The sequence below is a fragment of the Solea solea genome, chromosome 12 (assembly GCF_958295425.1).
Source record: "Solea solea chromosome 12, fSolSol10.1, whole genome shotgun sequence".
NCBI classification, from domain to species: Eukaryota; Metazoa; Chordata; class Actinopteri; order Pleuronectiformes; family Soleidae; genus Solea; species Solea solea.
In genome coordinates, this window is record NC_081145.1 from 25,076,827 (window position 1) to 25,082,826 (window position 6,000).

The window sequence follows — 6,000 nt, forward strand, 5'->3', positions numbered from 1 at the left end:
CCCTAAGAAGTGTGAAACCAAACATAATGAAAAAAAACAGATTTGAAAAAAGTATGAATATCCATACAAGCGAAAACAGAGTTGGCAGTCGCGCCTGCAGGTTGCCGTCGTGTGACAGTGATCTTTTGAATGAATGTGGCAAATCAGACATGACAAATTGGAGAGGGAGACTGAGAGCCGCGCTGCACCTCAGAGACAATCTGCCGAGTGATTTGTCGGTTTATTGGAACCGGCTTTTCTGATTAATTGCATCAAGTCTTTGAATCTGTTTTTGCCTGTTTCTCTCAAGTGCTCTCGTCAGTCTCCAGAGGTGATGTGTGATAAAAAAAACACTATCTAATGTTGCCGCTATTGTCACCCAGTGTTGTGAATAATAGCTATTTTGCAAGTAACAAACTGTAAGATGACACATTATGGGTACAAGTGGACTTTAAAGCTACAGTAAGTGGGCTCTGTCAAGTAAAACTATCAGGCCAGACTAAGGAGGATTTGTGTGTATACACCGGCAGCACAGAGGTGGGCGGGGACTAGAAGTGTTTTTACCTTCAAACGTGATTTTGATGATGTCTCTGTCTGTCTCGACATGAAACAAATCACCTGAATCTATGTTCTATTGTTTTCAATCAGACTTTGTGCGAGATTGAAACACTCTAATGAGGGACAATCTTAACGCTTCAGCATACCAAAAACATTTTGGACAGTGCTTTACTTCCAACAGTTTGAGGAAGGTCCTTTTTCTATTCCAACATGACTGTGTACCAGCACAGAGCCCTGACCTGTAACCCACATCGAGCACCTTTGGGATGAACTGGAACAGGGATTGAGAGCCAGGTCTTCTCGTCCAGTGCCTGACCTCATTAATGCTCTACAGAATGAATGAACGGACACAAATTCACCTTAGAAACGCTTCAAAATCTTTGAGGAAAGTCTTCCAAGAAGAGTGGAAGCTGTTCTAGCTGCAAACTACATCAATGAAGTCCCTGTTTGTCATGATGAAGATAGCTGGTTGTGCTTAGTTGTTGTCTTTGTCAATGTTGTCTTGTGGTTTACTGTTTTATTTTGAAATTTCACTCTCCTCTCATTCAGGCAACCCTTCCCCACCAGTCTGATTGTCTTCTCACCCCTGATTGTGTATTATGATCTGCGTCTCCCTTTGTCTGTTGCTAGTTTGTCTCGTCTGTAATTTACTTGAGTGTAATTGTCTTTCAAAGGGTTTTCTTTTTACTTTACCTTGCTACATTTGAACATACATATCTGCATCATCTATACCCACAATGCATATACTGGAAATATGTGCACACAAACACAAACGTTTGCGCTGAAGCGTCGCGTCAGGGCCGCACCACAGACTCTTTTGGAGGCTGTCTACGTTTAATTTCTGACAGAAAGTGTACACAAAGGAAGGAAGGATACGGCACAAAACATGAGGCATGAAAACATCATGTTCTTCTTCCCTGGCATATTATAGGAGACACAACATTATACACAGTGTAGGAGCCAGTTCATAAGAGATTATATATATATATATATATATAGGAACTAAAGTTTGCAGTAGGAGAGAAAGAATAGTTGCAGTCAGTCAGTGCGTCAGACTGTTTTCAATTAATCAGATACAATTAAAACAAAAGGGCAAAGAAAATAAATGTTTGGTCTCTGACTCAGCATCTCGGGGGCTCAAAACATTGGCTTAGCTTCTACTCACCCAACCACAGTCACAAAAACAGACACAATGTCTGGTGCAACAAAAAAATTCGTTTTGGAATAATAAAATAATAAATGTCATTGTAAGCGAGGGGGCTTGGACGAATGGAGTAAAACAAGATGCCTTGCTATCAAAGACAAAATAGATTCAGTGAAGCTAGAACTTTTGCCAAACTATCAAACAAGGCACCACGTATCATTGAAGTTAAAAAAATTCAGTTTTTACTCTTGGACTTGAGGAAATTTCAAAGCCCAGACTCTCTTGTCTGGGCTTTGTGGCTTTGCTGCATATGGGAGGATCCTCGGGATATTTTTTCACAAGTTGTCCCTGAACCGTCAACCTCAAAACATGACCTGGAGTTCATATCTGAAAATGGCTTTTGTCTGCACACCTGCCATCCATCAGCTCGTCAGTCCTGCGGTACTATGTTATATCTGCTCTGGACTTTAATCGACTCATTGCTAGATTGATGCTTTGGGCAGTTTGGTTTCACACACACACACTTCTCACCGCTAAGAGTCGTGTCCTCTTTTTACCGTGCCTGACTCGACTGTATGCCGAGCAGAGCATAGACACGTCTGCAAAAATATTCCTGCCTGCTGGTCATTCAACCAATGCTCAAATGCCCAAATATGACTTGGTTTTAAAAACCTCAGACACGGCAAACTTCGTAACTGATTTTCAACGTTTTAATCCTAAAAAGCACAGACTAGACGATCCAGACCACATCAGGGATTTGGGATCTCACTGAAGCTCACGAGATTAATCTGACTTTAGATTATAAACAGACACGTCCGTGTCGTCAGATGTACGAGTTGTGATTCTAAACAAACGTACGCAACATTTGCTTCCCGGTCAACTCGTTCTCATTGGTTATTGCAGGGTTCTACTCACATCCCAACCACTGTTCAGTCATAATCAAACACAACACGTTTAATACTGACAATGTGAAATCGGGAGGACTCTGACTCTGCGTCCGTCTGTCCAGATAATCTGTTCAAATCAGCCTAAAATCGACAAGCACTAAAATAGTGGGAAGGACCAAAATTTGGCCAATTATCCTCTAGTAGAATACAAAATAAAAGAACCTGCGTCTAACCACCTGCATTTGGTTCACCCATTAGGTCCGCTGAGTAGGATTTAAGCCTCTTACACACTCATTTTAATTAGTGGGTATATGTGGGATATATATAAACCAATGTTAATCTGCTAAAAATAAAACAGGCAATTAACACCATTCCAATTGCCAGTATAGTTGGATGCCATGTGGCGTTTCCTTTAACCCGTGTGTGAAGTCTTTAAGTGCTAAAAACATGGGATTCCCCCAGGTTTTTAAACCCTTGGTGGCACCTTGGGTTAATTTACCATCATGTGAGTTGTTACGGTCACACGGGCCAAGGTGTGATTAATCACGGTCATTAAAATCTCCACTTGGTCCAAGAACGCGGCCTACGCAAACACAGTGGACCATCAAATTGAAGTTGATGTTTCCTTGAGCACATTTCAACTTTGTAATATTTTATCAGCTGCTGAAAGAGTCAAGAGTCACGGGATTATAATTCCTATTTCAAAAGGAAAATCATACATATTTATCACTGTCAAACTTTTCAAATCTAAAATTCTGACCATAGCACCTGATGCTGAATATCAAACCCTCTTCTTCTTTTGTCGTTAATTGGCGCAGTTGGAACTGTCAATGAATAGTTAGGCTTTACTGATACTAGATTTCAATGACCTCCAGTCCAATAAATGATCAATAAACACGTTAAAAAGTGGCTACAATAAAATGTAAACTGAGATTTTAAGTGGACACGGACCAACTGTATCTTATGAGATGAATGAATTTGAAAACAGTCCTTCTCTATCGCACTCTTCACCCTCGCCGAAGGCTGAACGTTCAATTAAACGGAAAACAAGTTTTGCATTCATGGAGGTTTTTGCACAACAAGCTCTTGTCTGATGACGTTGTCTGCGTCTCATTCAAGGGTATGCCGTGCCTAGTGTCCTACTTTCCAGAGAGACATTTTAGTGAGGCAGACAACCTGACATGGCAGAGAGCATGAGAGTCAATGAAGTGACATGCTAAACGCCTTTGTCGTGGTGTTTTTGGCTGCTTTCCATCATAATATGGCCAAATAACATTAACCCACACAACTACAAAGAGTGAAGACCCATTTAATAAACTCTTGATTGTAAAAGAAGAGGGTCCCTCAGAGTGATTTGTACAATAGATGGCACTCATCCCTCCGTCTGTCCGTGACTGGGTCACTTCACAGCCTCAGCACTGAGACAGAATCTTGCCGCGGTAAATTGACCTGCAGAGTGCACAATTCACTTCCAATCAAGCTGTTATATATGATATTTTTTTTCAGAGCCTCTTGTGTTTTTCCCTCATTCTGTGCCGTCGGCACTGCGTGACAGCTGCTGAAACACAACTCATCAGCAGACAAAGCACTCACTGGCCCTCCCCTTTGCCAAGTCCCACGTGTGAGTCATGAAATGTTGTTTATAAAGATTAGAAAGTAAAAAAAGGTCTTACACTAACTTTGGATATATGAGAAAACACAACAGGCTTCAAACAACAAGGGGAACTGCAGTTGATTAATGTCACGATGGTATTTAGAAGCCAACTTTAAACATATGAGTGACGTTTGTCTCCAAACTCAGTCCCAGTAACAAATGCTGGTGGAACTGTGGTGTCGTTGGCGACCATACTCATATCTTTAACATTTTGGAAAAACATCAAAGAAGAACTGAAAAAACATTGTGATAACAGACCTCCCCATGGACTCCAGACTGATGATAGCGAGGAAAATGATAACTATTGACTGGTTCTTGTCCTATTTTCTATTACTTTGTTTTGATTCTATAATTTTTGGTTGATTGAAGCCCAATCTCAAGAATGAATTAATGGCAATAAAGGAAAAAGTAAATATATACAAGAAATATCATGGGGGGGGGGGGGGGGGTGGAAACAGGACACAAGGAGTAAACCAGAATCTGAACAGCAAAACAGGGACAAGTAACACACTAGGAAGGGAGAGACAATTAGACACAGGGGGAACTAATTAGGGCTGGGCAGGTAATTTGGTTGTGACCCATGTCTTATCCCTTATTTCTTTTCATACTAGCTTGTAAAGAGAAATTCACAAAAATGTCCAAAACTGCACTGGAAGGGGTAAAAAACCACAGCAGTTTAACAGGGTCTTCCTCGGGTCATGTCCTGATCTTCTGCTTCAGGTTTAATGGAAATGTATTCAGTGGTATTTATTGTCAAGTCTCAACTTGACAATAAAGCAATCTTCAGTGAGTGTGAAATCTTTGATTTATGTTCCCCACAGAGGATGTTGGTACTGTTCATGACTTTTAATCCTCAAGTGTGTTCTTTGCCGTGGTGCTCTGAAACTGGGGTTACGTCTGCTCACCCTCTGTAATGGCTCTCCATTTAGACCCCATTCTGGGGCCTCTTAGTAAAAACCAGGGTCAGGATTTGTACATGTGGGCTCAGACTGACCTCAGACCAGGCTTTCACAAACCATGGCTGCATGATTTTTTAGTGCACCAAATTATTGAAGCACTAAAGAAGGAGAGGCTGCCTTCTTTGAAAAATCACGTCTCCTCTTATTCATCCTGGGCGATGCCATGAGGATGGTCCAGGACCATCACACAGCAACTGTGTACTGTTTTTTACTGTTTGTTTGTTTGTTTGTTTTACCAGAGAGGCATGTTCCTCTTCATTTAATGAAGTAATACAGGCCTGTTTGGACATTTTTGCCTGGGAACAGGAGGGGAAGAAATTCTTCTCTGGTATTTTTTTTCTATTCTCATTAATTTGTCTTATATCCTTCAGCGACTTCTGCGGATGAATCTTTGCTCACTCTGCCACAGACTGGTTTCTGAGCAGTGGTTGGTAAAATATCCCAAAAAAACATCAGTGGAACAGCAGCAGCAGCATCTAACATCTATAATAGCAGAACTCTCAGCAGGGACTATACAAACTGTTCATGCTGCTGCAAAAGCGACATCAGGGAGACACTAGAAGATCATGACAGACAGACAGACAGACAGACAGACAGACAGACAGATAGATAGATAGATAGATAGATAGATAGGCCAATTTATGTACTTGCAATTTTAACATTAACATTTTCTAAATTTGAATACTTGAATCTTATCATTCTCTCCTCATTTTTATTATTGCTGTTTATTTGCTGGAGGATTTATTTTGTAATTAACTTACCTGGACAGCAGCCTTCAAATCGACCAGAATCTTTGTATAGAATCAAAATGGTGCAACC